This window comes from Aotus nancymaae, unplaced genomic scaffold (genome assembly GCF_030222135.1).
Source record: "Aotus nancymaae isolate 86718 unplaced genomic scaffold, 86718_ANA_hifiasm-v0.15.2.pri h1tg000033l, whole genome shotgun sequence".
NCBI classification, from domain to species: Eukaryota; Metazoa; Chordata; class Mammalia; order Primates; family Aotidae; genus Aotus; species Aotus nancymaae.
Genome location: NW_026988447.1, coordinates 33,127,197 through 33,150,826, shown reverse-complemented (window position 1 = coordinate 33,150,826; position 23,630 = coordinate 33,127,197). Strand labels below are relative to the sequence as shown.

Here is a 23,630-nt window from a genome sequence, read left to right as displayed (position 1 = left end):
GATGCTGACCTGAATTACAACAATTTCACCATCTTTTTGAATGCAGGAGCCTTCAAGATGGTAATACTCTTGGCCACTCTTTTATCTATTCATAATTTATACAGTTTATGTTCTTATGCATTACTGGAAAATGGTAACATTCAGCTCTATGAAGTTTTTGGATTGACCTCAAACTGGAATAAGAGAATAAAAAGAAAGCATGTCAGTTAATAGACAAGAGTAATACTCCAATTCTAAAACATTCTCCAGAATGTAGGCCATCTAGATATTCAGAGTGAAAGTCTGCTTTTAAAAATATCATAATAGGTTTGCTTTTATTTTTTGCTAGAAAATAATTTTGTTAGTTGGTACCATTTGTTAATGCACTATGTTTAACAAATCTCATTATCATCTACCATTACTATAGAAAGATTCACTGTAGTCACGAGCATGCTCTAACATTTTTGATTATGAATAACAGTAAGAAGAGTATGTGACCTATAAACATTAAAATTATGTAAATAATATCCAGGTTTGGTATTAAAGACATTTAACATTACTTATGAATGAATCCAGCATCACAATACATGGATTAAACAATTTGTATAAATGTCAAACATAAACAACTGGTATGGTCATACTGGCTTTTACTGGCTAAATAGTAAAAAAAGAATATGTAAAACAAGTAAAAATTTTATGAAGTACATTTCTTCTATATGTCTATATCGTTTGCTGCTTTTTGATGCACTGTCTCCTGTTTTATTCCAGTCTATTTCATATTGAAATGTTAGTCACAAACCAGTGCCTTAAATTCATCGTCCGTTAAGAGTTTAGATCTGCAATTTGACAAACATTTCATTAGATAATATCATAACATTTAAAAGTAAATATTTATAACACTTCTCTTTCCCAAGGTCATAGTGAAATTTTAGTCACAAACAATAACCTATCATCATCGTGCACAAAATAGTTATAAAATACTCTACAAATATTTAATGGGCCCCATCTAGATACTATATGATTTGCTATTGTAGCAATCTTCATCAGAAAGATTAAGGACATGTTTTTATGTATACGTTTTGCTTATGATCTGCACGTTATTGTAATATTTATTTATATCAGTAAAAAAACACTATCAAAATTATAAATTAGTTAAACTGGGCTCCAGAGTCTTATTCTTAAGTTACTTGGAATTTTCATGTGTGATTAAGTACAATTGAAAGATGTGTTGTAAAATGGTCCAGAATGTTAGTCTTAGAAAATTCAAGACCTTTTCACTCTTTAACTTGTTAAATATTGTATGTATTTTGTAGTTCTTTATATAGGTTTACATATTTAAGAGATGTTAAGAGAAATAATGCTCTTGATATTTCTATTATTATGGTATAAAATTTAATAATATTTAACTTGAAATTTTAAATTCTATAAGATCGAAACACATTTTGGTTTTAACACCTATGCAGAAGTTTATGATATCATACTATGCTGATTCTTTAAAGTTTATTATTTGGAAGATCAATTCTTCATGCGTGAACTTTGAAAATTTGAGACAGGACTCAGTTGACAAAGTTTGTTTTGCCAAGGTTGAGGATGTGCGCCGTGACAAAGCCTCAGGAAGCCCTAACAATATGTGCAAAAGGTGGCCAGGGCACAGCATAGTTTTATACATTTTAGGGAGACATGAGACATCAATCGACATATGTAAGAAGTACATTGGTTCAGTCTGGAAAGGCAGGACAACTTGAAGCAAAAGCAGGAAGACTGGAAACAATCAGGGAGGCTTCCTGGTCATGGACAGGTGAGCGAGGAAAGGTGGCATTCTTTTGAGTTTCTGATTAGCCTTTCCAAAGGAGGCAGTCAGATATGCATCTGTCTCAGTGTGAGGAGTGACTTTGAATTGATTTATTTTCCCTCACACATATTAACAAATGAAGTTATGTGTCCACAAAATTAGGACCAAAAAAATCATGTTGACTGATGAGCCATCATATATCTTTATATTTGAACATATTAGGGAGAAATGTTAGAAGGAAAACCATGACATAATTGCTGGCACTTTGAATAAGTGAGCCAAGCAGAGAGCCACACAGCATCTCAATATCCTCTTATTTTTGGATATCTTTAACTTTACTTTTGGTGACATGAAGCCTTTGTCTGGACACCTGATAAAAATGACAGTTAAATTTCACATTACTATTACATGGTTTCTTGATATTGTATGTCATAACACTAATTAAGTTTGTTTTGTCATTATTCTTCAGAGGCATGTGTTACGTTATCTATCATCAATGTGCAAAGAGCTCACAAAAGGTTATACAGTATATGAATGCTTAAACAGTAAAACCACAATAGGTGCTATAGACTGGGGGAGCGTGTTTTTAGTTTTTCACAGGAATTATAATGGATCTGGTGCTTTAAAGTAATGAAAAAGCCATTTTCAGCTAATACTAAAATAGAAGCCAAATAATACATTAACTGTAGCCCTCACTAGTCTAAGAGAAGCCAGTGTCATGAGCACATCTAATAGAATGGCAGATGGACATTAGGCATAAAAAGCCTGGATCTCTATAGGGAGGGAGAGTGGGAATGGAGAGGAGGTAAAAGTATCTCTTGACTAACAAAGAAAACACATGGCACAAAACCCAATAAAGCACAACCTGTGGTAAAGATTGGATTCCTATATTTTATGCGAGGACAAAAACGGAACGTGAATATTTCCTATGAAGAACAAAGAAGGCTTTAATATTGGAAGTGACAGCCCAGAGCAGACAAATGGAGAGATATGTAAGATGATGAAAATACTATGCATAAATAAAATAGAGAAATATAAACTGGCTAAAATAGAAACTATTCACTTAGCTGTAGTGGCGTTGTAATGAGGAAAAATTGAAAATTTATATAAGAATCTCAAATAATTTATTTCATATAAATTTGCTTCACTTGACTGACAGTAAATTGGAAGTCATTCTCACATTTTGATGAGGGTTCAGTAATGTGCTGCAAACCCTGTTGACATCTAACCACTGTAGGGACCAGCCTTCCTCTGCAATGGCAGACAGATGGATCTCCAGACCAGCTGTAACCTCTTTTATTTTGCTACAACTTCATATAAGATTCTGATGCCCAGAAAAAGCAAACTTGATAAAAAGCACTCCTGTCTGTGAAATATTTACTTTCATATAAAGATTTACAAGGAATTAGGCCAAATAAAAATAATTTACAAAAATAATTTACAACGACACAGCTGCCTCAATGATTAATACACTTAATGGCAGTTTGTTTGAAACTTTATAATATGTGACTTGAATATATCTCATTTAAATTTGGTTAAATGCAGCACGCAGAAAACACAAAACAAGTATATCAATGACAGGAGAAATACCTTTAATATTTGTTTAAAAATCCCTTTTTCTTTCTAACTCAAAACCCTGAGATTTAGTGAAAATCCTTAGGATTGTTTGTCTTGTCTGTTCATAATAATTTCCTTGTATATAGTCTGACTCTCCAAATAATCTTCACTGTTGTTATTTATCTAAAACAAAAACTGGATCATGTTTTCTCTCTACCTCATGATTCCCTATGGAGTGAAGTTGTACAAGTGTCTCCATGAGTTTTCTCAACTATTTTAGAGTCTCATCTGTCAGAATGGCCACATCCCACCCCTAGTCCACCCATAACTATTTAATATTTTCTAAAAATGCCATATTCAATTATGTCTGACAACGTTGCATGTTTTTAAATGTTCTCATTTTTCTGAAATGCATTTTTCTCATTTTTTCCCCTAAGAAACTTCTTTCTGTCTTTCAAGCCAATTGCTGTGTGAAACTGTTACTTATTGTTTTAATTATTGGTAACATATGTTTTCAGTCATTACATTATTAAAGGCAAGAAATGGGTTTAATTCATTTTTATGTTCCTATACATATTAAAACAGTCAATAACGTCTGATTGACTCTAACTTATGGACTAACTAAATTTGCATTGCCTGCTTTTCTAGAAGTTTTTAACATTTGATTGTGTTTAGAAATGCAAGGCATATGTGTGATGGTAATCAATGTATCATCCCAAACACTTAAACCAATAAACAAAAAAACATGGAAAAAAGACAAGCCTCTGAATGTCTATACACTAAGGGTAAAATTAGTTTTGTTGGCCTGGTGTTAGTTGTGAGTTCCTTTTTAAACTCCCTTACTTTGAAAATATATGCAGCTTCAAACATTTATTTCAAAGTCTTCTTCTGGAAATAATGAATTGCTTTGCATTTGAAACCACATTAATTTGTTTATTTCATCAGCAGCCAGGCAGCTGTTTGAGGCTGATGCTGTCAGTATTGACTATATCAAATTTGAGTTGATTTTTAAATTGATCACTTACCCAGTCTCAAGCTAGCCTCAGGTCTTAAATTTTTACTCAGATATATTAAAGTTACTTAGTGCTTAAACAACAGGCATATTGCTCCCCATACTCTGTCAAATCCTTTCAGTATTTTTTCTTTTGCATACTGATCAATTTGTTAACTCAGCATATTTTCTATGGGTAATTACAACAGCAGTCTTGTAACTATAGGAGAATCATAATGATGAGGAATATTCATCTAGAGTATACTGTTTAAAAAATAAGAAGCCCCAAAAGAAAGTTATGCTTCTCCTGTATAAGCATATTTTTAATACTGACATATATAAATTCCTATGTTACAAGGTAGAAGTATAAAGCTTATTTGTTTCATGTGATGCCCATATTTGTACTTGGAATTTTTAATAAATCAATGTGTTTATATTTGTTGAAAAATAACATTTTGGCTTATTTACTTTTTGCGACCTTTTTCCTTGCCATTTTTCCACATGCAATATAGAAAAATAATAATAGACTTTAGAATTCTAAAATTGTATATAAAATAGCATATATCATATTATTAATATTTAAAAATAATTTATTATATTTTAGCATTACATATGCAAATAAATATTCAAAGAAAAAATGTCCTCAGCCTTTACACTTATAATATGTTTAATTGTAAAAGGATTTGTACATGTGAAAATGTCCTTTTTTATAAATAGCCTGGTAATTTGTTTTGCAACCTAAAAGTCATCCCGTAGACTCCAAAATTTACCACTTCATACTTAAATGTAATTTTATAATATTTGTATATATCATACCAAATGACTCTCTATTTCTTACTCATTTGCCTGGGTCATCATGACTTTCACTAAGACAGGAAATAGAAAAGAAGGAGTGGGGCAGGGCTAGATACAAAAAAATATATCAACTACTTCTGTTTTACAAATGTAGATTTTGACCTGCCTGTGAGACAAATAAATGGATAGTTCTGAAAAAATTTATACATGCGTAAGTATCTCCATAGCTCAGGAGTTTTCATAGGGTTGTTTTTCATTTTATTTTGTTTTCTGAAATAGACTAGAGCATGTATAAAAGCCTATGAGAATGAGCCATTAGAAAGCCTAAGACTAAGATACAGAGAAGAGAGGAATCATTGGCAAAGTGAAGTTCTTGAGAAGAAAGCAAAGATGAAAATTACAATGTAGGGAGAAAAAATTAGTCTGAAAAGAGAGAGAAGGATATCATATGTTGTAATACATAAAAATAACAAATGTGCATGTCCAAGTAAATGTCTTGCTCGGAGGTAGAATTTGAGGGGATTAATATGTTATTGCTCTTAATTTCTTTGGAGTAGAAAATGAGTTATATTCTTAAAGGGGAGATTTAGGTGAATATGGGAGATGTTTTTAAAAAATCAATGAAGAAAAGAAAAGGAAAGGAAGAAAGCAAGGAAGGAGATAAAAGAGGGAGGAAGGAGGGAAGTGGGAGACAAGGGGGCAAGGAAAAGGAAAGAAGGTATAGGAAGGAAGGGAAAATAAAAGAAGCATAGATGGATCTGGAACACGGTTCAGGGTCTGCTGAATTTGGCAGTCATGAATTTAAAAAGGAACCAATCTGTATAATCAAACATCCTCTAACAAAGTAGACTTGCATTCTATAAGTATTTTTAGTTCAGATTGGGTTATCTTGTTTGTTTATTTTTTGTTTTATGGGTAAGACAGTGTCTCAGTCTTGTCTTCCAGGCTGAAATGCAGTGGCTCCCTGTAACCTCAAACTCCTGGAATCAAGAGGTCCTCCAGCCTCAGCCTCCCTAGTAGCTGAGACTACAGGTGTACACCACCAAGCCCAGCTAATGCTTTTTTTTTTTTTTTAATTTTTTGTAGAGATGGAGTTTGGAGTCTTGCTGTTACCATGCTGGTCTTGAATTCCTGGCCTCAAGTGATACTCCCACCTTGGCCTACTAAAGCAATGAGATTACAGGTATGAGTCACTGCCCTTGACCAAGATAAGTATGTTGCATGGACAATATGATAAGGTAATTGAGTTCATAAAATTTAAAATGATGTTCTATGAACTAGATATTGGTTATTAAAAATATAGAGAGAATAGAGAGACTTAGAAAGTAAAGTAGATATGCTAAAGTAGGTAAAGAGAGGTCAATTATTTTTTTGGTATCAGGATATATACAAACACTTGAATCCAGAATGCTACAGCAAGTAAGTCTCCTGATTCATGGGGTTCAACTATGTAAAACTGATATGCCAAGGTTGAAACACCTGAAATTAATTTGCCTACTTCTCTTGGAGTAATAGTAATTTATATCTGTCTAGCTTTGTGGATATATGGAAGTAAGAGCAAGTGAAGGTCACATATAGCTTGTGACATTGAAAATGGAAAATAAATCTATAAGCACATAGCTTTAGAATTGATGGCTGCATGTATTTTCCTGTTGAAGGTTTTATGTTTAATTCTTACTTCATTTAAAGACTTTAGATACAGCTTTTAGGCATCAACACATCATAACTTATTTTGTTAATAAGATATACAATAGTATTAAACTTGATTTTAACTTTCCATCTTGAAGAAGATATGGTAATCATGTTATTGCATACAGTCACTGCATGATAGCATTTTGTGTGTATGTATGTGTTTGTATGTGCACATGTGCATATACAATTAATTTTCCCTTTATTGCTTTATTACAAACTACCACCTTACTGTGGAGATTTAGGAAAGACATATTTTCAAATTTACTATTTAGAACTTCTATGAAACACAGTTGTGTAAAATAATTTTTACTTTATGTAGCTCTCTTTAAACTCAGAAAAAAGACACAAAAAATCTAAAAGAAAACATCCCTAAAACAAACAGCTAAAGACATGCTAAGCTATATACAAATATTTGCCAAATCCTGAGATAGTTACAATAAAATAGAAAAAGATGGGTAAAAACAAAACAAAGCACACAAATATGAAAATAATGTAAAAACAAGATACATATATTTTTAGAAATCATTACTAGTCATAGAAAGTCCATCTTCAATTCCACTGATTAGAATGGTATGTCTTATGATTCTGGTCAGATTATAAAATATGACATTATAGAGAAAAAAGGTTGAAGCAAAAAATACACCATATTTAAACATAGTTTCTGTCATCCTAGTATGCCAGACAAATGTTTAAATTAAAAAAAAAAAAAAATGAAGACTGCAGAGACAACCAGGAAAAACAAAGAATCTAGTGCTTCACTGTGAGCAGCACCAATTTTCAAAATGTCCTCTTGCTAAGGTGATAATTCTGGCAATGGGAACACATTTAAAACAGCAAACATAAATCTTCTGTAGACGCTTCTCAGCTCTTTTCCTTTTAAACTCTCTTAAGAAAAACCTTTCAGGATATTGCTGACTCTACTTACATAAAAGTAATATTCTCCAAGATATAATTAAATATAGTATATAAAAGTTAAAGAACTTATATGATGGAAAGAACATATGATGGAACTTATACGATGGAAAGAGTTTTTAAAGAAACGATTCAAATAACTCAAAAAATTATGGATAGCTTGATATTACTAAGCAAAACAGTATAGAAAATAGCAATGGCTCAATGATGAGACTTGTTTTTAAAGAAAAAAATATACAAGTTGACAGAGCTTAGTAAAGAAATAAAAGAGAATAATAAAAAGAATATGGTATACATGTTAACGTGACATTGAAAGACAAGAAAAACCCTACTCAATATTTACAGTACCTATTGAAAACCATGCTAAATGTTGGAGAAAGACCAGAATATATTAATATAAATAAAAATAAAATTGTAGAACTAGAATGCCAACAAAGGAGTTCCAGCATGCACAAAATTAATAGTTCTTAAGAAAGAGAGGGAAAAAATGGCAAAGAAGAAAACAATTAGGGAAAGAAAGTTTTGTAAAAAATATGCAAACATCAAAAAGCCTATCTTCTACCCAAGTTGATATTGTTGCTAGAGGAAGAGAACAAAAGTGTTATTAGCTTGATCTTATATTTAACAATAATAACACTAAACACCAGAATTCAGAGAAGCAATGTCTATAATGATATGAAGGAAATAAATAATAATGTTCTATGAATTTCAGCTCAATCTAATTTTTGCTTCAATATAAAGACAGTATACAAAATTAAAAAGATTCAATTTAGAAATATTAATCTAGTGTTTTTAATGTGGGCATAGTTGAAATTTTCCTCAAGTTTTCTTTGAGTTTGAGAAATATTTTTGAGAATTAAAGCTTTTACACAGCAGAGAAAACAATCAGTAAAATGAAAAGGAAGCTTATGGATTGGAAGAAAATGTTTGCAAACTGTACCTCTGTTAAGGGGTTAATATCCAAAATATACACATCACTCACAGAACTCAATAGCGAAAAAATAGTAACCCAAACCAAAAAATGGGCAAAGGAACTGAATAGACATTTTTCTGAAGAAATGGAAAATGGCCAACAGATATAGGAAAACGTGCTCAATAGTACTAATCATCAGGTAAGTGCAAATCAAAGCCACAGTGAGATATCACCTCACAACTATTACGATGATTACTATGAAAGAAACAAGAGATAATAGGTATTGGTGAGGGCGTGGAGGAAAGGGAACCCTTGTACATTGCTGAAACTGTAAGTGGTTTCAGTCACTACAAAAAACAATATGGAAGTTTCTCAATAAGTTATAAATGGAACTGCCATATAACCGAACAATGCCTTTGCTGGGTACATATTCAAATGAAAGTGAAATCAGCACTTCATAGAAGTATTTGCATTAGGATGTTCACTGCAATATTATTCACAATAGCTAGTGATAATAGTAAAATAATCAATATTTTATGACAACCTAATTGTCCATCAATGGATGCATGGATAAAGAAATTGTGGATTTGATATAGAATGCAATATTAGCCTTATTAAAAAAGAAATATTGCCGTTTACAACAACACAAATGACCCTTTAGAATGTTATTCTAAGTGAAAGAAGTCAGACACAGAAAGAAAAATACTGCATGATCTCACTTGTATGTGACATCTAAAAATTTTTCAAATAGATGGAAATAATAAATGGTACTTTCTAGGGACAAGAGGAAGCAGGAAAGGGAGGAATGTATGTCAAAAAGCACAAACTTGGAGTTATGTAGGATGAGTAAGTCTAGACAGCCATTGTGCCGCAGGAAGACTATAGTTAACAGACCTTAGTTGCTTATGAAAATATTGCCTAGAAAATAGATTTTAGGTGCTCTTACCACTTACAAACAAAAAAGCAGTAACTACCAAAGACAATGTATGTTAATTTGTTTTCCTGTAGTAATTATTTTATGATATATATGTATATCTAAACATCATGTGATATATTTTGAATATATACAATACTTTTTTTAATGAAGGCACATGTATAAAATATAACAGCTTGGATAGTGTTTTCTTCAATATTCAAAAATATACCCATAACCTAAACCACAGAATCTCACTTCTGAATATAAATAATAGAGAAACTCTTATGGAAAAGAATGGTTATTCATGTTTAAAAATATTTATTGTATATTTTCTAAAAGAGATGAATATTAAAATGCCCAGGGATCAATAAGACAAAGCAAATAAAACTGATAAATTTTTAAAATAAAATGTTATATATATTTTTAAATAATTAAACTTATACTACCAGTGTCAACATAGATAAATTTCCAAAGCATATAAATGGAAAAAAAAATGGCAATATATTAACATGAATTGAAAATAAAAATATTATTTAACAATTTAACAAATGAGAAAATCTAACAGTTTAGGACAGAGTAAATTATATTTTACATAATTATAATATTCTGTACAGTGCAATGCTTTTAAGTATTATTTAATTTTTTATTATATTACAGAAATATATGTATATTATCTTAAGCCCTCCTGTTTATATGTCAATATGTATTTGTCTATATTTATTGTATGTAAAACACTCAACTGACCTAACATATAACCACAGTTTTTTTAAATGGTCTAGTAGTGCTAACAAAATAATCAATACTTTACAGATTTTTAATTGTTTATGGGGTTGTGTTGCTTCAAAGTAAATCTAAAAATATCTATAACAATTAAAATAACACATTAGAAAAAAAGTGTAGGAACTAAGTATATTGTGACATATGGAAGAAAATATAAAAAGAATCTATACAATAACTGCATATATTAATCAGGAAGATTTCCAATTGCAGTTGATAATTAATATTGCAATAATAATATTAAAATAAAAATATTGATGTGTTTCTTGAGTTTCATTAATCATATGGTAAATTATAAGAATGAATTAATTGCTTTTAAGTTAGAGATTGCATCTGTATTCACTTTTTCAACTTTATTTGATTTGTACTAAATACGTATTGTTGTTAGCTGATTGAAATTAATATTAGTCCATTAATACTCATAAATAAATACAACAAAATATTGAAATATATACATTTTAAGTAATTTTTAGAAGATTATTTTGAATAAAGAAAAAATATTTTCAATTAAAATCTGATTGAATAACATTAAGGAAGAACTCATACTAAACAACTCATGGCTTATGTTACTATATTTTGTGACAAAATATAGCATAATTTTGATAATGAAACTTGATTTTATTATTAATAGAAGGGAATTACTCTTTATTGTAAAAGCTCAACAAAATAATTTTTTTCATTGACATGTCTACATAAATTACTACTTATTTTAACTTTATATATAATCTGATTAGTTCTAGTCTATAAACCTGTCCTACAACACAAATGCATATGTTTATACAAGCAAATATAAACTTAATTTTATTCATTGTGAATATGTTAATTTAATGTTTTTAATAATACATAAATATCAAGCTAAGTTATGAAAATACTAAGATATGGGCTGATATACAGTGAAAAAACAATCAGAAAAAGTGAATCCTTAAATTGAATAACCGAAATTTAAATGTAGCTCAAAATCACAATTTGCCTGGTTTCTCAGATTTTTTGAAATCTTTCAAATTTTTATTTTTCTTGAAAACTTGCTAAAATATCCATAAATAGACAGAATGTCTTTCTATTTCTTCTCTAGTGTTCTCATGACTACTGAGATTTTTTTCTATGAGATAATCAATGGAGTATCTGCATTCACAAAATGTACTTAGCATTCTTTTTTTTGTTTTAATTAACATTGGCTTGAAACAGAGTATCACTGTTAGTGTGAAAAACTAGATGAGAATTTATAACACAATAAATGTGTTATACCCTATGGAATAAACAATACTTCAACCTTTTAGAACCTTTGAAATACCAAATAAGAGTAATAGGGATTATCGATAATTCTTTTAGTACATAAAAATAGGCAACATTGACATATAAGCATTATACTTGAAATTTACTGTGATGGACTATCAAATTAGGGTTTTCAGACAGATATATGTCTTTTTTATTCTTTCATTTTCTCTGCATAGTCTAATCTATCAAACAAAATCCTTAAGCCTTATATTCTACCTAAGACTTTCCTGATAACTTTCGATTTTTTTTTTCTCTTCTCTGTTCATGATTTTATTTTTCAAAATTTTGGGGTATATGTTTACATACGTGAGATAAATAGCATTTAATAAAGTTCCTTGGAAATAATAATAGTGAAGAGGAACAAGTTACATTAGGATGCTTTTAGATGCAAATAGCAATACTCTTTTGAAAATATTATTAAAATAGGAAAAATTTACTAGTTCATACGAGAGAGAGAGTCCTAATGGAGGGTAGCTCCAGAGTTCTTTAATGCAAAGATTTGGTCAAGGATCCACATGTGTTTGTTGTGATCTTCTGCCTGTGTTGGTTCATTAGACTGGCTCTGCTCATGATTTCCAGACAAACGGCAAGAGTTTTAGATGTCTTTATTTAAATCTTTTTAAGTCTTTCTTTTCATCGTCAAGAGCTTTTCCTCTAGTATCCATCATCTACAGGGAAATTGTTGGTTTAGGATAATCAGTATTCACCTGTGGAAATTTAACACCAATCAGAGTGAACCTGAGATAAAGCCTAAAAGGTGATATTGCACCTTGGAATACAAATAAATTTTACTGCTGACTTTTATCTTTCATTTTGCTTTTCATTTTAAAGTTGAGAATAATTGTTGTAAAAGGAGGAAGTGGCTTTGACAAATAAACACCTAATTTAACTGCTGAAATACATCAAGTTAACCTTGTTCAAGGAGACTAATTTGTTTGCAATCAGAGATTTAAGTCTTTCAGAGTCCTGATGTCTAAACATCAACATCAATAAATAGTCAATTATTAAAAATATATTGGTTACTGCCAATGTAAGTAGCTTATAGTTTTTAGCCTCTTATACCTCAAAACAAGCCTTCTTGTTCCTTTCTAACATTATTCTTAAATCCACTGGACACTAGTACTCTTTAAGCATTCTAGGAAATATAAGCATCACCAAAGTTGCACTTTCTTTTCCCCCTAAGATCTCTGTTCACTGCTATTCACATCAAGCCTCCTAGGTCTTGATGATCACTGATCTCATTTGAAAATTAAACTTAAAAATTCTCTACAAGATGTCTCCGATTGCTTATTCATATTTTAATACATATTAAATATAATGACTTCCAATTGGTGAAATTAGAGGAAGAGATATCTGTAGAAGTGATTCCCTTCAATTCTTACTAATAGCTGTTTTAAAAGCTAGAGCAAGATTATTTGAGCTCTGTTGGAAATGTTGTATGTAACATTAATCCTAGATTCTTCAGATTCTAGTTGATAAAGACAAAAAATATTTCCAACAAAATTTAGATAAAATTTACTTTCACATTTGTTTGAAAAAGTTCAAAGTTATGTATATATAAAAAGCCTTTATATATAAAGTACATATATGTATGTGTGTATATATATACACATACATATATATACGCACTTACTATATAAAAATCCAGGAATCGGGCCGGGCGCGGTGGCTCACGCCTGTAATCCCAGCACTTTGGGAGGCCGAGGAGGGTGGATCACGAGGTCAAGAGATTGAGACCATCCCGGTCAACATGGTGAAACCCCGTCTCTACTAAAAATACAAAAAATTAGCTGGGCACTGTGGTGCGTGCCTGTAATCCCAGCTACTCAGGAGGCTGAGGCAGGAGAATTGTCTGAACCCAGGAGGCGGAGGTTGCGGTGAGCCGAGATCGCGCCATTGCACTCCAGCCTGGGTAACAACAGCGAAACTCCGTCCCAAAAAAAAAAAAAAAAAAATCCAGGAATCATAATTTAATACAAATGGAAAGAATAGAGAATAACGTTAGAAATTATTAAAATTTGCTTTATTAACATTGCATATGGAAATAATGACATCCTCTTCTGGATAGGTAGAGAAATAGAAGAAAAATATCAGGAAATATCTGATCACATTCAGAGGGTCCATTCTCTTGATTAGATGTCTGTTTTACTCCTATACATGCTCACACTTGTAGATAGTTATCGCCTTTGTATTTAATTTTGGCTCTCAGTCAATGATGCAGCATTTATATCACTTTAGATAGATTTTATAGCCCATTTCCTTTTTGGCTATGACTTTCGACAAGCCAGAGACATGTTAATAGAGGGGGAAAAACCTGTAATTAATCTTGATTGTAGAACTAATATTTAAATATTTCATGTTTTACTCTCAAGCTCTTAAAATTTACTTTCTTATTTACAGGCCCAACTAATAGTAAAATCCCTTGTTAAGGAAAGCCAAAAAACACTTTCACTCCCATACTCCTCAGCAGTTATCTCAAATCCTTGATTACTCCACCAAGGAAGAAATATACAGAATTTTAAGTGACTTGAAGTCACTTAAACAACAGTGGACTGTTATATTAAAAGTAATTCCTTACCCAATGGACCACATTAAAACAAACTATCATCTCCTGAAGAAGTTTTAGTATTATTTTGTGTTTAATTCCTTATGTGATCCTTTGGCGTCTCAGTGAAGATTTGTGAACTCTTTGAAGTCAAGCTTCATATAATTTTTAAATTGTGGTATTTGCTTTAGCATACTCTCTGACATTAAGTAAGCATACTTTAAATCTCGTTACACTTTCCTTTCAATAATTGAAATGATAATAGTAAGGATTATTTTGTGATGGCAAAAAATTATATACTCTACCAATTGCCATTTAAATGAGACCTGGCATACACACAATTTTCAATATGTGTGCAATATAATATTCCTTACAATAGGAAGAAAAGCCCTTCAATTCTTTATCCTATTATGAGTGAACGTTTCCAGTGTTAACACTTAGCTTACATCTATCTGTGGATATTTTAAGGTAATTGATTAAAAGATGACAGATATTAATACATCCTTTGTCAATAGTGTAATAATTTTTGTGAAAGTTAATGTAAAAATATAAATTAAATCCAGTATTTATGTAGTTTAGCTCTATTTTGCAATTGAGACTTTGGATAAAATATCCTTGAATTATTTTTAGGAATTATTCATGCAAAGAATTTTCCTCAGCAGACATTTGGTTGATTGGCCAACACTAGCATTATCTTTAAAGAGTTTCTATATGAAATTAGACTGTCCATTCAGATACTGGCTTAACAGGTAACAGGTCTAGACAATTGGTTTGGACATTGTGCAAAATGAATTGGATCACTGTGGATGGATCACAAATTTACTTAAGTAAATTTGATTATTTAATTAAGAAGAAATTGTGAATTTAGTTTGTTTTCAGGCATGCTGCATATAATATATAAAACAAACTTTAGTTTTCATTAATTGTATTAGAATTTGCTTAATTCCTAACAAATGTAGAAATAGCATGTCTCAGGAAATTGCTGTGTACATAAAGAATGAATACTCAAAAAAGCAAAATTAAGAAAGGTACAAAAAAAAAAGCAGTAGCCCCTGATATTCACTAGATGGATTAGCACTTATATTTTAGCCATGTTATTTTCCTATTTTATATAAACTATCTCACACAGTATCAGCCTCAGGCAACTTTGCTCTGATACAAGGATAAAATGAGACAAATAGGGGCTGTTGCATATTTTCACGTAACCACAGGCAAAAACAAGATTATCACAATACCTCCAAAATTAAAAATGCCCCCTTCTTTGGCAAAATAAGTGACTGCTATTTCTTAACTAATTACAGCTTAATTCTTGTTCTAGTCTCCCATTTCTGTGGATAAGATTTACTGTGATAGCCAATCTCAGATTTACCCCCTCTTTCTGCTAGCATCCAATCTAGAGTAAACCTTTGCTTTTCTAGAATCTCCCCAACAGCCCCTAAATCCTATAATAGCTTCTTTCTAACACTTTCTTACTTGGACCACCCCATGGTTCATCACAATATGTGTTCTCTGTCACTACAAGGAGTGATAAACCCAATTTATTTAACTGGGTATGCTACTGGTGGCCTTTGATGAGTGAGTATGATAGGCACAATTATGGTCCCCACCACCCCTGCCACAATGCTCATGTCAAATTTTAATCTTTGAAAATTATAATTATGTTACCTTACCCTTTAAAAGGGATTTAAAATATATAACTAAGGTTATAGACTTCCAAATAAGGGGGCTATTCTGGATTATCTGAGTGACCCCAATCTAATTACATGGGCCTTTTAAAACTGAGCATTTTCTCTGGCTGGAGTCAAAAGAGGTGTAGCAAAAGAAGTCGAAGTGACTACAAGTATGAGAAGGACTTGACCTGCTGTACATGGGCCACAGACAAAGCATTAGAAGGAATCTGGCAGCTGGTAGGAGCAAAGGTTGCACTCTATCTAACCACTGGCATTAAAATGAGGTCCTACAAGCACAAGGAGAAACTGAATTCACCCAGCAACCTAAATGACCTTGGCTGTGGATCCAGTACCTCCTAAAAGGGACACAGCTTTGCTGACATCTTGATTCCAGCTGTATGATACTCTTAGCAGAGTACACAGTTGTGCCATGCACTACTTGGATCTCTTAACCTATACAGCTGTGAGATAACAAATGGATGCTGTGTCCCGCTGATACATTTCTAGTAATTTGTTATCCAGCAAGAGAAAACCACAAATTCTATTTAAAGCCCAGGGAAAACAGTTTGTTCTGCACTCTTTTGGGAATAATGCTTTTATCAGAAAAAAAGGTGATTCTCAAACTCAACATCTGTGTTTCCTTCATATGGATGTTTCTTTTTCTCTAGAATCTAAAATTTGCTTTTATGTGTGTTTTAAATTTACAGTATATTTTTACCTAGAGAATGGAAAATAAAGAAAGGCTTATGAGACCTGCCTTAAGGGAGTATCTAGGCAACAAGAAAGTAGAGTAAAAGAACATGCAAAAAATATTCAAGTATAGATTAATGGAATGTATGAACACGAATGTAAATTTTGTTATACTAAAGCTGTTGGGCTGGAAAGAAAAAAAAGTCTCAGAATTGCTGTAAAAAGTTGATGAAGGGATGAATGGATTCTGAGAAAGGTGTCAGGCATTTGAACATGATGAGAACAAAGAAGTAGATATAAAACATTAAATCTTGGTGGCTAGAAAGTTATCAAATCTTCAAAGGGAGAAATAATTTTGAAACATAACTCTTGAACAAGATGATATAATTATGAGTAGCAACAGAGATATGCATATACATTATACATTTCTGTACTTATATTTTTAATTAAAAATGTACAAAAATCTATATAGTTTCCTTATGGAATTATTTGGATTTTTGTTTAATTAAAAATGTACAAAAATCTATATAGTTTCCTTATGGAATTATTTGGATTTTTGTTTAATTAAAAATGTACAAAAATCTATATAGTTTCCTTATGGAATTATTTGGATTTTTGTTAACTAGTTTATATTTTTTGAAATTACCAAAACAGAGGAATTTGTTTTGTATACAAGAAATATTTAAAACTCTGGAGACTTAAGCAAGCATTTGGAAAAGACAATAGTTGTACCTAGTCATATATAGCTTCCTGTTTATTAGGGAATTTTGCAACTACTTCAAAAATAATGTTTCTGATTTAATTTTGCAAGATTTAAATTTGATTACTTAAGAAGAAATTGTGAATTTAGTTTGTTTTCAGGCATTCTGCATATAATATAATATATAAAACAAACTTTAGTTTTCATTAATTATATTAGAATTTGCTTAATTCCTAACAAATGTAGAAAACGCAGTCCCCACAATTAATGTCTTCAAATTATTTTGAAAATTTGCTAAAGTGAGTTAATTCAGTTCATAATATTTTGAATTCATTAAAGGATTTATTTAGCTACATATATAACAAACCACTGACTAGAGTGGCTTAATCAAAAGTGAATTTTTTTTTCACTTACCATGTTTGAAGGTAGATGACACAAGGCTGGGACATGTCTTAATGTCTCATTCATCTTCTGCCTTTCAGCTAAAATAATTTTAATAGGTGAATCATAACTGTGAAGTGTACACAAAGACACTTCAACTACTTCATCCTGTTTTTCTAGATGCCACTTAGGAAAAAGGAAAAAAAGCAACAAGCCAGAGTGGTGAAAAGCAAAATATTCTCAGAAACCTTAAACTTATGTTTCGTGGGCCAAAACGGTCACTTGGATAACCCTAGTTGTCCAAGAAAGTTTGGGAAACATATCTGATAACTTGGGCATACAGCCAGCTTGTGGGGGAAAAAAAAGGAGCCTTACTTGGTATGGAAAAAGTGAAAGATGAATTTGGGATTGCATGAGCTATATATAATGAGGCTTAATAACCTCCAATAAAGACATATTCATGTCCCCATCTTTAATGTCTAATGCCCTGCCACAATTATGCATAATTTTATGCATAGCTACTAATTATAATGTCGTAGGGCAGATGTGCAATTCCTTTCTTCTTTGATGTTGTCTAAGAAGTATAACATTTTATCAGTGCTTATGATAAACTCCATATTTTTCATCCACTTCTTAAGAAATATTTTTGAAAGCATAATTTGGATCTTGGTGCTCAATCTTCAGATACCAGCAGGTTAATGTCTGGTTAGTAGATAGTTATGGGGTAACCATATAAAATACAAATTTTTAATGTATTAGAATGGAAATGTGTCCACACATCTGTGGGGACATGGAAGAATATAAGGAAAAAAAGTAGAATGCTCCTGGTGAAACAAGTGAAAGCATTATTTTTTTTCCCCAGCCATGTGGTGTATCTAACATAAAAGTTTGGAATCAAAAATAAACTGCAAATTATTTGATGTTTATGAAAAATGCAATGCAATAAAAGTGGAAGGGAGAAGAAAGGGTTATTAGTCTTCCAAAAGGATGGTGGTACTTGTAAGGAAGAATTTTTAGTTAAATTGTAAATGCTAGTTATGTCAAATATGAGTTCCTTTTAGGTGTTTGGATTTATGAGGATGGAAAAGAGCAGATGTCTAACAGAAAAATCAGCAAGTATTGTTGATGCCATGGGGGTGAACTTATTGACAGGAGATTATAGGTAGAAAGAAAATACAAATAGAAATTAAAACTATGAAGAGTAGTCACTGAAGGGACCTGGGAATGAGTCAGTTCAATAATAACAGCAACAACCAAAACAATTAACATTTATTGAGCGTTTATTTTGGTGTCAGCCTTTGTGTTAAGTGCATTACAGCTATTAGTAATTACAATGATTTTTGTAAACGTATATTTTTTTCAAGTTTTAGTTTAGGTATAGGAATACATATACCAGATTGTTATATAGGTAAATTGTATGCCACAGGGGTTTGATGTACAGATTATTTTGCCACCTAGGTAATAGGCATAGTACCCAATAGGGAGCTTTTTAGTCTTCACCTTCCCCCAAACTTCACCTTCAAGTAGGCCTCTATTGTTCTCTATTTTGTGTCCATATGTACTCAGTTTTTAGCTCCCACTTATAAATGAGAATGTGTGTTTTTTTGTTTTTTATTCTTGGGTTAGTTTGCTTAGAATAATGTCCTGTAACTTTATGCATGTTGCTGCAAAGAACATGATCTTATTCTTTTTTTATGTTTGCATATTATTCCATGATTTATATATACCACATGTTTTTAAATCTAGTCTACTGTCGATGAGCATTTAGGTTGGTTTCATGTCTCTGCTATTGTGAATAGTGCTGGAATAAACATTTGTGTGTGTGTGTCTTCATGCATGTGTCTTTATTGTAGAACAATTTATATTACTTTGGGTATAGATCAGAGAGTAGGATCGCTGAGTTGAATGGTAATTCTGCTTTGAGTTTTTTGAGGAATCATCAAAATGCTTTCTACAACAGCTCAAATAATTTACATTCCCCTGCCGCCCAGCATCGTATTAAGTCTGCATTTTTTCTCTACAAACTTACCAGCATCTGTTAGTTTTTGATTTTTTAAAATAGCCTTTCTGACATGTATGAGAAGATATTTCAATGTGGTTTTCATTTGCATTTCTCTGATGATTAGTGATGATGAGCATCTTTTCATTTGCTTGTTTACCATGTGTATGTCTTCTTTTGAAAAGGGTCGGTTCATGTCCTTTGCCCATGTTTCATAGGGCTATTTATTTCTGTGTGTTGATTTAAGTTCCTTATAGATTCTGGATATTAGAATTTCATCAGTTGCAGAGTTTGCAAATATTTTCTCCCATTCTGTTGATTGTTTACTTCATTGATAGTTTCTTTGGCTGTGCAGAAGCTCTTTAGTTAAATTAGGTTCTATTTCTAAATTTCTGTTTTTGTTACAATTATTTTTTGTGTCTTCATGAAATAATTCAGTCCTGTGTCCAAAATGGTATTTTCTAGGTTATCTTTCAGGGTTTTTATAGTTTTAGGTTGTTCATTTAATCCATCTCAAGTTCATTTTTGTTTATGCTGTAAGAAAGGGGTCCCATTTTAATCTTCCGCATAGATAACCAGTTATCCCAGCACCATTTATTGAATAGGGAGTCATTTCTACATTGCTTGTTATTGCCAAATTTGTTAAAGATCAGACAGTTGTAAGTGTGTGGCATTATTTCTGAACTCTGTCCTGTTCTATTGGCCTATACGTCTGTTTTTGTATCATGCCATGCTGTTTTGATTATTGTAACATTTTAGTATAGTTTGAAGTCAGATGATGTGATGCCTCCAGCTTTGTTCTTTTTGCTTAGGATTTTCTTAGCTATTTTAACTCTTTTTTGTTTAATCTGAATTTCAAAATTTTTTTTCTAGTTATGTCAAAAATGTCCTTGGTAGTTTGATAGAAATAGCATGGAATCTGTAAATTGCTTTGGGCAGTATGGCCATTTTAAAGATATTGATTCTCCCTATGCATTGGCATAGGATGTTTTTCTATTTGTTTGTGTCATCTCTGATTTCTATGAGCAGTGTTTTGTAATTCTCATTGTAGAGGTGTTTCACCTCCCTGGTTATACAAATTCCTGGATATTTTATTATTTTTTGTGGCTCCTGTGAATTGTATTGTGATCTTGATTTGGCTCTCAGTTGGAATGCTGTTGGTGTATAGGAATACTGCCAATTTTTGTATATTGATTTTGTATCCTGAAACTTTGCTGAAGTTGTCTATCAAATTAAGGAGATTTTGGAGAGAGACTAAGGGGTTTTCTAGGTATAGAATTATATTATTCACAAATAGGAATAGTTTGACTACCTCTATTTCTAGCTATGTGCCTTTTATTTCTTTCTGTTGCCTGATTGCTCCGGCCAGGACTTCCAGTACTACGCTAAATAGAAGTGGTGAGAAAAAGCATCCTTATCTTGTACCAGTGTATTACTCTGTTCTTACTTTGGTTCAAGGAACTACCTGAGACTGGGTAATTTATTAATAAAAAGGGTTAATTGACTCAGAGTTCCACAGGCTGTTTAGGAAGCATGGCTGGGGAGGCCTCAGGAAACTTACAATCATGACACAAGGTGTAGAGGAAGTAGGCACGTCTTCACATGGAGGAGCAGGAGAGAGAGCACAAAGGGAGGTTCTACAGACTTTTAAACAACCAGATTTTGTGAGAACTCTATCACAAGGAAGTACAAGGGAGATAGTGCTAACCCATTAAAAACTACCCCCATGATCAAATCACCTCTCTTCAGGCCCCATCTCCAACATCGGGAATTACAATTCAACATAAGATTTGGGTGGGGACACAGAGCCAACCATATCAACCGGTTTTCAAGGGGAATGCTTACAGCTTTTGCCCATTCGATATAATACATATAATTTTAGAACAGATGAGCAAGATGTAGGCCAGGATCAGTGACTTGCACCTGTAATCCCAGCACTTTGGGAGGCAAGGTGGGTGGGTAGCTTGAGGTCAGGAGTTTAAGTTCATCATGGGAAACATGGAGAAACCCTTTCACTGCTAAATATACAAAACTTAGCCAGGCATTGTGGTGCATGCCTGTAATCCCAGCTGCTCAGGAGGCTGAGGCAGGAGAATTGCTTGAACCAAGGAGGTGGAGTTTCCCGTGAGCTAAGATTGTGCCACTACACACCAGCCTAAGCAACAGAATGAGACACTGTCAAAAAAAAAAAAAAAAAAAAAAAAAACAGATGAGCAAGAAAGCAAGACGTGATGCCATTATGCTTGAATGATGTTCAGTAAATGATTGGACTTTAATAATGTACCTAATCAGCAATGACAAAAATTGAACAAAAACAAAGAAGTTTAAGAATAAAATGTGCTGTATTTCTTCACACTTAAACTGAAAACAGGTGATTTTACAAAATTGCGTGATATTCAATACTTTTTCTAAATTAAAAAAAACAATATTTTCTTTTGCTGCTTTATTTATCTTAACGCCCATATAATTAAGGTTAGAAGAGACATTTCTCAAATTTCTAGAATGTTGTTTATCCATTTCACCTGCCATTTTTTTCTTAGTGTAAATATGGATTAAACTATCTTATTGAGAATTGCAAAGAACTGTTGGCACATAAGGGCTCCCACCAAATCCCTGAACTAAGAGACTTGACTAACCCCACTAAGGCATCTATCAGCCTAATGCACATCTCAGATCAGGTTCCTTTCTGAGATGGCTCAGGCCTGCCAAAAGAATTTACTGATTGCTCAAGGCCAACATCTGAGAACAGATCCTGACTTCCATTTTTTAGAGCATTTACTTACAAATTCTTACACTTGTGAATACTTCTTCTGTCTTTTTGAAATGTATTTATCTCTTACCTCTCAGGAGTGTCTTTCTCAAGGACCTAAAACCGTACCTTTGAAATGCAGTCATCAATAAGGACATGACCTCTGTCTCCCAGTCTCTTTGAAAGGATAGAATCTTAACCTCCACAATTCCCTTCTACCAGGATGCAGCTGGCCTATTCACACTTAAAAACCCCAGGCAGTCATCTCTGTACAAATTAGGTTGGAGCTCAGCCCTTTCCCTACTGTGTGTAGTTATTGAATAATATGATTCCGCCACTTTAAGTAATATCTGGCTTTATTTATCTTTAGCAAGCAAACTTACAAGTGCATCAGGTTTTGCCTAGTTGAATGGTTTTACAATCAAGTAGGGAAAACTGAATAGCTTTTGGAAGTCATGAAACAGTTTTCTATTCACTGACAGAAGGTATTATTATCAAATCTTAGCAAACATCATTCTCATAACTTGCCCTCTGTAGTTGAACAAATTTAAATTATTTACATCAAAAAGTAAGGGGAGATCGAAATTATGTGATTTAATACTATTAAGAAATGTATAATGTTGAACCAGCCTTGCATTTTAGGGATGAAGCCCACTTGATCATGGTGGATAAGTTTTTTGATGTGCTGCTGAATTTGGTTTGCCAATATTTTGTTGAGGATTTTCACATCAATGTTTATCAGGGATGTTGGCTTGAAGTTATCTGTTTTGTTGTTTCTGTTCCTGGTTTTGCTATCAGGATTATGCTTTGTTCATAAAACGAGTTAGGGAAGAGTCCGTTCTTTCCTTTTCTTTTTTTTTTTTTTTTGAGACAGAGTCTTGCTCTGTCACCAGGCTGGAGTGCAGTGGCGCAATCTCGGCTCACTGCAACCTCTGCCTCCTGGGTTCAAGCGATTCTTCTGCCTCAGCCTCCCGAGTAGCTGGACCACAGGCATGTGCCACCACACCTGGTTAATTTTTGTATTTTTAGTAGAGATAAGGTTTCACCATGTTGGCCAGGATGGTCTCGATCTCTTGATCTCATGATCCACCCGCCTCGGCCACCCAAAGCGCTGGGATTACAGATGTGAGTCACTGCGCCCAGCTAGTCCTTTTTCTATTGTTTGGAATAGTTTCAGAGGAAATAGTATCACCTCCTCTTTGTATTTGTGGTAGCTGCTGGGCTACTTTTGGTTGATAGGCTATTAATTATTGCCTCAATTTCGGATTTGTTATTTGTCTATTCAGGCATTCAACTT

At 32.4% G+C, this 23,630-nt stretch overlaps 1 long non-coding RNA gene across 1 annotated transcript in view; it reads left to right on the top strand.

The window, feature by feature from the left end:
• LOC135277789 (uncharacterized) overlaps positions 1-23,630 on the top strand; it is a 275,047-nt gene that overhangs the window by 38,803 nt on the left and 212,614 nt on the right. Inside the window, exon 3 of the long non-coding RNA XR_010345380.1 lies at positions 6,201-6,297. This is a non-coding gene — a long non-coding RNA (uncharacterized LOC135277789). The remainder of the gene's footprint in view (positions 1-6,200; positions 6,298-23,630) is intronic.